Source organism: Tribolium castaneum, chromosome 1, assembly GCF_031307605.1.
Source record: "Tribolium castaneum strain GA2 chromosome 1, icTriCast1.1, whole genome shotgun sequence".
Classification (NCBI taxonomy): domain Eukaryota; kingdom Metazoa; phylum Arthropoda; class Insecta; order Coleoptera; family Tenebrionidae; genus Tribolium; species Tribolium castaneum.
In genome coordinates, this window is record NC_087394.1 from 7,232,911 (window position 1) to 7,243,662 (window position 10,752).

Here is a 10,752-nt window from a genome sequence, read left to right on the forward strand (position 1 = left end):
GCAAGTAATCGTCTTATGCGCATATTTTGTCACAATTTTTTTAATAAATAATTATTATAAACTATCTAAGTTTTGACCAAATTTTATCAAAAAGCTCCAAACTAAGGTAAAAAAAGTTCTGCACTATTTTAAGCGTGTAAGGTAATTTTTCAGTACGAAATTTCTGTCGTTCAATTTTAAAATGTCATTGTTTTACACGTTTTTGAAGCAAAAACTCGTAATTTTTGCCACATTTCATCTCCTAAGAAATCGACAAATTAGTGTATTTTTTGTCAAAAGTAATAAAAAATGTCCAAAATTTCGTCAAATGTGTGCAGTTTTTTAATCATTTTTGCACAAAAACTACTAAATTAAGCCCAACATTACATTATTTTTGAACTTTTTTTCGGTCAGAAACTCACCTCATTCGCCAAATTCAAAATCAAAAAATACCAAGTTGGGTCAAAAAAGACATTTTTTTCCTTTTTAAAAATCTTTCAGCACTTTAGAGGCATGAAACACAAATGTTTTGCAAAATTTCGTCCAAAATTTTGTATATCGTTCATTTTTTAAGCTAGAAACTCTTTTATTTTCTTAGATTTTGTCAAAAAATGTCTAAAAACCTGAGACTGTACAGTTCTGAAGCAATAAATTTTTGATTCATTTAACCGTGCAAAGGCAAACTCGATATTTGGTGGTCAATTTCATATTAAATGTTTGAGTTAAAAATTTGTTCTAAAATTTTGTAAAAAGATAGAACAGACATTACATTGCCACTTTCTAAAAAATAATAAATAAATAAATGGTCAAGTTATTTGGTTCCAAATATTTTTTTATACTTTTTACGTTTACGTTCTTTAGTGTTCCTAATCTTTTCTTTTATATTTTCAAGTTATGGTTACATTTACAATTCAGTAGAGATTTTTTTAATTCAAAATTCACATACTTTAAGAAATTCTAAATAAAAAGTTAAAACCCCATTTTAAAATGACATTGTCTTTACCCTTTTTATGATTTTCTGCACGTTTATGTCTCGGAAATCCGAAATTTTTACCTAATTTCCTCAAAAATTTCCAGCAAAATCTACATTTTTTTATTAATAAAATAATAAATAAATAAAACAAAATAAATAATAATAAAAAAAATATCCAAACTGTCGTCAAATTTTCACTGGTTCAAACATTTTTGGACTAAAACTGCAAAATTAACCCCAACCTTGCATTATTTTTGAGCTTTTTCAATGTTTCAGTGCATTTTTTATGCAGAAACAAAGTGTTTTGCATAAATTTATGCAAAAAATAGAATGTTTAAAGATGCACTCGATATCAGAACAGACAAGTGTCTGACGTTCAAATGTTTTTAGAAAAAAAAATAGACCAAATTATATTTTTTATTAATGCTTAATGTATGGTTAAAATATTTGCGCATTGACATTGAGTATTGTTTTCTACATCTTCATCAGTTTTTTATTGTATTTTTAATGTACTATTCTATTTGCATCCTCATTTCATATTTGATTAGAATTCGTTGAATATATTCGATTTCTACCCACATTTTTCTAAAAAAGTTATGAAAGATTCATTAAAAAACTAGAAACTGGCATTAATTTTAAAATAATTTTAGGCTACTAAAAATTTTAATCCGCCACTGCTTTTATAGTCAGGTACTGTAGTGTTCATCATTTAAACCTACCTTACTCACTGACATTGCGATTTTCGTGGTTAGTAGAGCTACAAAGTCGGTTAAATGAATAAAGTTCGCGGTTCTATGCTGATTATTCCGGGCAAATAAAAACAGTCTATCTATTGATCTATACCGTAGACTCCAAAAATAAAACCCAACAAAAACAAATCATTTGCATTGCAGTCTGAATCAAAACATTTTACAAAGTGTATCAGAAATAAGGCACTGAAGTTTGCAATTTACTTTACTTTTATTATTTCTCATGTACTTATCCAACTTTTTATGTGACATTAAAAGAAATAATTGCAAAGTATATAATTATTATGAAACATAACATAAAATCGTAATACTTTAACGAAACATTGAGCGAAAACTTTTTAAATAAAAAAAATACCAAACACAGAAGATAATTTAAAAAACAACTTAAAGAAAAACAACTCACAAAGATTGTTACAAGAGATACGTAACAAAAACAGTTGTTTCTTTGAATTATCTGGTGGAAAATTCTCCAATGCGGTGATTTATACCAGCGGTTGGTATTACTAATGCAAATTATTGTATGTAAATGAAAATTTCTGGCAACTATTCTGCAATCATTTTTATTCAGACTCTTGAATGTGTAAGAAATGAATAGAGATTGTTAGGTAACTTATGCGACACTAGGATTATAAATACGGTTACGAGAGCTTTCCTACTTTACACAAAAATACTTGTATGCAAATCGAAACGTTATTCCTTAACGTAAAAGTTGTGTAATTGTGTAAATAAATCGTCACGTCCTAAAACAAGCGTTTGGCAATAGCTCCTTCCTCAAGAAAATTGGAGACTTCAACTAGCGATCAAGCTGGTAACCTTAAAAAACTAACTAATTTACAAACACTTTATTACCACAAGAATAATAAAAATCCCATGGGTGGTGTGATGTCGGAACTAATGAAGCTATTAAACTATTACTAGCTCCTATTAGCCAAATCATAGCTATTATAAGGTTAGTAACGGGAACTTTACTTACGTAGGATTCCAAACGTTGCCGATCAATTTATCTTATAATTAGATTAGATCTTTTTAAATAAATGCGAAAAAGTATTTAATTCTTTAGATATTTTAAGTTTCTAGTCACTTATGATTATTTCCTGCTTCACGCCTGGTTTAATGAAATAATCATTCTAGAATAATTCCAGGCGTGTGAGAATTTATCACAAACGTGTCAATCTATAATTCATATGAAAATGGAATTCATTAATTATTTTCTTGCCATGGTTTAAATAGAAAATGTTATTCATTAAGCTTCCTACATCACCCCACGTAAATAAATCTACATGGAGATGCAGAAACTGCGGTTAACAACATGACTAATAATGAGGGTAAAAATACAAATGGTTAATTTTTTATCATAACAATATTACAATTGCTGTTTTGGTGTGTTCCCGGAAATGTTGCGTAAACAACAATAATTAGAAGCTACATTACATATAGTTTGTACGCTCATAAACATCATGCTACAGCCGGATAGCTTTTCGACAAACATACAAATTTTATAAACCTTGTTTAAAAAAATAATTTACGCTAGTTTAGGATTCGTTATTATGTTGATTTTCCAGTCTGTAGCTTTTATCACCTTCAAGTCAATATAATGAAAAAGGTAATAAAACTTACCTTTTCAGCCTTAATTAACAAATTAATTAAAGCAAATGATAACGAAAATTTTATGATGAACGCTTTGAGTTTTGTAAGAGTATTAATTTTATCTACACAATTGATAATTTAATATTATAATTGTTCATTAGAAACCGAATTTTTAGGAAGTTTAAAACTTTAGTCAGGTGTCAAAAGAGTAATTTAAGGTAAATATTTTTGTTAATTTCTATTGCAGGAAAAATAAAAACATAATTTTTATTAATAAATCCCAAATTGATTCGTTTTGTAAAAAACTTAAAATTCTCTGTTGCACCAAAAAGCTATAAAGTAGTTTATTGATAGTTGAACCTAATGAGTATTGTTCTAAATTAAATGTGCTGCTGTAAGATTAATTCATATTTTTGTAAAAATTTATCTCAACCTAGAAAATAAACTTACGACATTACTAGTATTTTTTCATTCAATTAACATTTTTATTTTCAGTGGATTTTTTTGTATAGTTTTTTCAAAATTCAATAATTCAGAGTGAGAAAATAAATCACTTTTTACAATAATGCTGTGCTCTTGCAACACTCGTCAATGATCAGAATTATAAAACAGTACATCCTTAAAAAATAAGTCAATATATATAAGGGTATTTACAACTGAAAAGTAGAAAAATTAAAGTATCATTTCATATCATTATCAACTAAAAAAGCTGAAATACTGAGAAACAAAAAAATCTAAATTCTTAAAGTAAAATAAAATAACCTATAGAACTGCAAAGCAAGAACATTAAGCAAATTGAAAAACTGAAATATAAGATAAAGAAACCATAAAAAATTAACAGAAAAATAGAATAAGAATATAAAATATAGAAAAACTAAAAAACTAGAAAAAGCTGGAAAACTGAGAAACATCTTTATTCTCTTGAATAGAGAATAAAATAACAATGAAACTGAAAAATCTGAAGTAAGTAGGTCATGTTATGTAACTATGAAGTTAAAAAATCTTTGGTGTACCTAATGTAAGACTGAAAAAAAATCAAAAACCTATAGAACTGCAATGCAAGAAAATTGGAAAACTGAAATATAGGATGAAAAACATGACAAACTAAAAAATTTATACTGAGAAAAAAAATTAAATCTCTAGAAGTAAATAAAGTATGTAACTATGAAGTTAAAAAATCTCTAGTGTACCTAATGTAAGACTGAAAAAAAAATCAAAAACCTATAGAACTGCAATGCAAGAAAATTGGAAAACTGAAATATAGGATGAAAAACATGACAAACTAAAAAATTTATACTGAGAAAAAAAATTAAATCTCTAGAAGTAAATAAAGTATGTAACTATAAAGTTAAAAAATCTCTGGTGTACTAATGTAACACTGAAAAAAAAATCAAATACCTATAAAACTGCAATGCAAGAAAACTGGAAAACTGAAATATAAGATGAAAAACATGACAAACTAAAAAAAATTATACTGAGAAAAAAAATTAAATCTCTAGAAGTAAAATAAAGTATGTAACTATGAAGTTAAAAAATCTCTAGTGTACCTAATGTAAGGCTGAAAAAAAAATCAAAAACCTATAGAACTGCAATGAATGAAAATTGGAAAACTGAAATATAGAATAAAAAACATGACAAACTAAAAAATTTATACTGAGAAAAAAATTAAATCTCTAGAAGTAAAATAAAATATGTAACTATGAAGTTAAAAAATCTCTGGTGTACCTAATGTAAGACTGAAAAAAAATCAAAAACCTATAGAACTGCAATGCAAGAAAATTGGAAAACTGAAATATAGGATGAAAAACATGACAAACTAAAAAATTTATACTGAGAAAAAAAATTAAATCTCAAGAAGTAAAATAAAGTATGTAACTATAAAGTTAAAAAATCTCTAGTGTACCTAATGTAAGACTGAAAAAAAAATCAAAAACCTATAGAACTGCAATGCAAGAAAATTGGAAAACTGAAATATAGGATGAAAAACATGACAAACTACTGAAAAAAAAATTAAATCACTAGAAGTAAAATAAAGTATGTAACTATAAAGTTAAAAAATCTCTGGTGTATCTAATGTTTTTAAACTAAAAATTAGTACTAACAAAAAAAATCATTTAAATTAAAAATACTTTCAAGATACATAAAGTGTAAAATATTTACAATTTTAACAAAGCAGATTTATTTCTAGATTCAAGAAATGTTCTTAAAAATTGGTGGTAAAATTTCCTAAGATCTTAAGGTCTCTACTGATTATTATAAACTCTGCCCACTTTTTTGGTGCTAACGGTTCTAATAATAATAGCCCTTTTATTACATGTGAAACTTTAAGTAACTACTAAATAATTCATATTTATAAAATTTGAGCCAAAGCAGCAAATTATCTCGTTGAAATCAATTCGAAAAAAAGCAATTAATTTGGCACAAATGATTTTCATCTTCAAAGCTTCAGTTCTGGAAAAATATCTCAGGAATTATAAAAAGTAAGAAAAAACCAAAGATTTCTATCAACTGTGCCGAACAAAGTAAAAAATATTGAGAGAAGGTGTTTGACCGAGGTTTGTCTGAAATCAATTGAAAAAAAATGGGTAACACATCAAGGAGTGAGTTTTTAGCGAAGACAGAATTCTTCCACGGTTGAGTTGATGACAAATTTAGAAACTAGGTCAGAGTACAACAAGTATTATAGCAATGGCATTTGCTGATTATGGAAGAATTATAAAATTAATGTCGAGTGACATTACTTTGAAATATAAATAGAAATAATCACAAGCTAGAGAAAAAAAGTAATAGGAGAAGCAAATGTTTTTATTGTATGAAAAATAATAAGAAAATTCATAAAACATGAAAAATTCTACTACAGTATTGGCAACAAATGTATCTACAAAATTTAATGTTGGCCTAAAGTGTCATCAATTCCAGAATGATGTTACAGCCACTGCCACATATCTGCCAAGGTCAGGTGTTACAACAATATATTACTCGATCGTAAATTCACTTCTTGTCAGGAGCGACAATTCATGGCAGGAAATGCATTTCAATTTTCAAAAATACTCACGAAAAACAAATTTTCAACAATATTTATTTCGAACATTTGAAAATGAGTTTGTGTTCCAGGAATTAACTAAATAACTGTTGAGGTGACAATTTACAACAACCACATCTGACACAGCAATATTTTCCGCTGCACTTGCATTCCAGAGGAAATTCAACAGTTTGGTAATTTTACTAAAATCCTTGAGTCCTGACGTGAGAAAAGCTTGCGTGAATGAGTGAAGAAAAAGCCTTTCAACACGTCTCAGACACATGTTTTTCCAATATAATAATTAATAACCGGATTTATAGCCAACTATTAGTGTGATGATTTGTTAATAAAAAAAACCGTTGCTTTATTGTTCATTAGAGAAACTTAATTGTTGAACAAACTGCAACTGTTGCAAAATCGCGAAATGTTCCCGAAAGACAATGGTAATTCATGATTTCGACAGTATTTTATCAGTTCAAGGAAGTAAATGCATTCTTAATCGTCTCTAATTTTAACTTCTGTGATGTAACAAATCATTACTATACTTATTCTTTTTTTAATTTTGAAATTACATGGTGCATTCTTGATCGTGTTTTGATGTTTCTAAATTATACATCTATTTTGTTTTAGAAAGTAATAACAGTTTATGTAAAAAATCGATAATAAAACGCTTGCTATTTTGATTATTTGGTCTGGTAGGGAAGTAGTTAGTTACATAACAAAGGATTCCTTGCTTAAATAATTTATTTCTCGCTTTGAATTTACCAAAGGCAAAGGAACGCAAGCTTTGAGATAAATTGCAAAATACACAAAGAACCGTCTCAGAATAATTTGTTAATAAATAAAAACAAACAGATTTTTCCCTAATAGAAAATTAAGTATGAATTTTCCCGATTAATTGCTAAAAATGGGAATCGCCTTGGCTGAAGTCGGGCAGAACAATTTTCAATTAAGAATATTGCTACCAAATAATGACGGAAATGAATAGACGTAATGAATATTCAACAGAATAATGTAAATCAGAAGCTCTGAATGACGATAAGAACTAAATGACTGATAATTGGTGGCGATTTTTGCTGATATAACAGTACCAGAGACTGCGTTAAAAGCAAAAAATTGTTTTAAACAAAATAAAATTATAACGGTTTTTTTCTTAAATTTTTAAAGCACCCATAATTATCTTTTTTAGGAAATAATAAGCCGCGGTTTGGTTCGCTGTCTCCGGTTTTAAGTTTTTGAAGATCAAAAGTGCTTAATCACATTTTTTGTCAATACCACGGTCGTGTAATTATTATAATGACATATAATGAAACAGCAAATTTCTAGAAAGAATACTAGGCTCTCTCAGAGACAAGTATCAATAAAGCAAATAATAACTGTCTGTTAAAAGCTTCGCAAACAGTCTAATGTTTTTATTTGGTTTTGCAATTAATATGTAACAGATTAAGAAAATAAAGAGGTTTTGTTTTTTCGTTGTGTTGTTAGGTGGTAAATGACTAAATGCGTATTTTTGTGGGGGAAAATAGGGATTGCAGGTGTTTCCTAATTGAAAGAAATACCAACGTAATGAATTTCATTTAAGCTTCAAATTAAAATTTTTGTGGACACTATTTGTGTAAAACAAATTTAAAAGTTCGTTTTCATGAATTTTGCAGCTGCGCTTGACTATGTCCTTAATGTACAAAAAATGTAGATACATAACTTAAAAATAATTGTTTTAGAAAACGAAAACAATCAAAAATGCTTCTACTCATAATTATACTTTATTTTATTTCCTTTGATTAGTCAAAAATTCCAGTAAAAAATTTGTAAACTAAATTTCTTATCAAAAAATAGAAAAATAGCGTTAATCAGTTGATTGTTTTTTATTTGATTAAAGATTTTATGTTATGCTTCAATCATTGCTACCTATGACATTGATTTAAGTTGGCAACACCGAGTGATACAGAAATTATCACGAAAATTGTAAATTAAAACGTCACCACCAAATCCATATTAAGAGATTTTTCGACCTATTTTTAGAAAAAATTATAGTTTTAATCTTCGACTAGCCTGAGCAAAATGTTGCAAAAAATCGAGCATTACTAAACAAGACAAGACATTTTAATAATAGGAAAAGTAAGGTTTTTTCAGGAAAAGTAACAAGTATTTAGCAAAATAAAAAAGTGTAAAAGCTGAAAAAGACAAGAAAAACTTTATTTTTGTATCATTGCATCCAAAATCCTTCGACAAATCTGTAAAAAAATTCACAAAAAATTGGCATTGAGCAAGAACGCACACTTTTTTTTGACCAATTTCGAAATTTTTCAAACTTCGCAAGGAATTTTTTTTTTTTTAATAAGCGTTACCAAAAAAAGTGTTCCATGCTTTTAAACTTTTGAAAAAAGCCGCTAAAGCCATCAATAATAAAAATATAATTCACTGCTGCCAACTAAGCTTCAGTGTCACTGATAATTGTAATTTTTTTATTTAAAAATTAAATAAGACCAAAGTGTAATGTGGTAAAGGAAAATATAACTTTCTTTTACAGTTTTTGTCTCCACATATTTTATAATTGCTAACTTAACTTCAAAGACTGAGGTCATTTTGGGCATAAATCATTTGGGAAAAAATTGTACAAACTTAATTACTTTGATGTGTGACAAATAATGTAAAACATGAAAAAACTGAAAACATATCTTGTATCCACTGGGTGGATCTATATTTTACTAAAGTACAGTCGAATTTGTTTAAATTTTTTGTAAGTATTTCTTGCACAAAACAAATGTAAGTCTCGTTGGTCTTAGAATGACATAAAAAATAATAAAAAATATTTTTTCGCAACTATAGGGTGCTCAAACATTCCTAAAGTCATATTTTAAAAAATATGGAGCTACAAACTTGTTCTGTTAACTTATTTAGTTTTCATTATATTTTAATATTTGTATGTTTCACACTAAGTAATTGTTCACTAAGACAATAATGGATAATTATTTTTAAATATACTATAAAACATTAACAGTTTTTTTAATTTAAAAAAACTAAAATTCAACAAAAAAAATTACGGTTCGTAGGTGTGCCAACACTGGGAATTATTACCTAAGAAACCATTTCAAGAATCATTTATTTTCATTGTTGAATAACTTTAATATTTTTTTTTACTATTTTTATCTTCATATGAAAGCAATTCTCTACCAAACACTATCGAGTTGGTGCGCCGGTTTTTAAGCACCCGGTATGTTATGTCTTACATCAAATGAGTATTCACTATCAAAGTGACGTAATTTATTGAGGTAGGTCACCAAATTTAAAGCTAAATAAACTCTAGCTTCAATAGTATTTAATCTTGGAATTTAAAAAAAAACGTTTATTTTTTTTATGCTTTGCTAAAAGTAATTGGAAACAGTTTTGAAATCCTCTTACGTAAAATTACCATATTTTCGCGTTTGTTTATTATGACCTTAATGACTTTTTTGATGAGTTGATAGGTAAGTGACAATGTTGCTTTATTTGGATTAATTTTCACAATATTTTGACTTAGTTGTGGATAAATAAGTAGTAAAAAAACTACAAGTTTTTTTATATCAGTTTCTCATTTATTTTATTTTTTTTTATTCATTTTTGGAAGACTAAAAAAATTAAAAACAACCATACTTTCTTTAATTTAATTGGGTTTTAGTTTTTGAGGTCTTGGCATATCTTGACAAATTTTTATTGACAGTTAAGCAGGTAGGTAAAATTTCTGTCATAGTGGATTTATTTAGATTAATTTCCCAATTTTCACCCGATTGCCACAAAATTTGGCCTAGAAATAAATTTTTAATAAGTGCAAAAAGTTACAAGTCATTTTTAACCATTTCAAGTATTTTTATTTTGTATTTATTTTTGGTAGATTAGAAATCTCGTCTAATATTTTGAAAACTAAGAATCGTAGATTAAAAACGAATACAGTTTTGAAATCCTTAGGCAATTTTAGTTTATAAATTGTTTTTACCTTTCTTAAAACACATGTGTTCAAGTTAAGAACTCACTTTTCTCGCAAAATTTTGCTCAAATAGACCAACAATAAAAAAAAATGTTTTTGACTTTCTTGAGAATATTTTTTTCTCGATTCTGGTTACAAAATTAGTGTCATCGTTGTTGTCCTTTTCTCGTTGAATGTCATAAAAAATCAATCTGTCCTAATCTTTGAAGCAATCAAAAATACGAAAAATTCTAGCAAAAGTCTATTACACTACGAGCCAACGACTTTTTTTTAATATTTAGTTTTCGTATTAAAAGTGATATTTCATATACTTAGTTTTGAGAAAAGTTTGACACTTTGTTTATTATCCTCTAAAAATGTTGAGAATTTTTGGCGATAAAAGAAGGCCAAAAATACAAATAATTTCAAAAATTCAAAAAGATATTGAAAAAAACATAGTCTCAACAAAACTCGGAGAAGCATCAAATAAAACCCATTT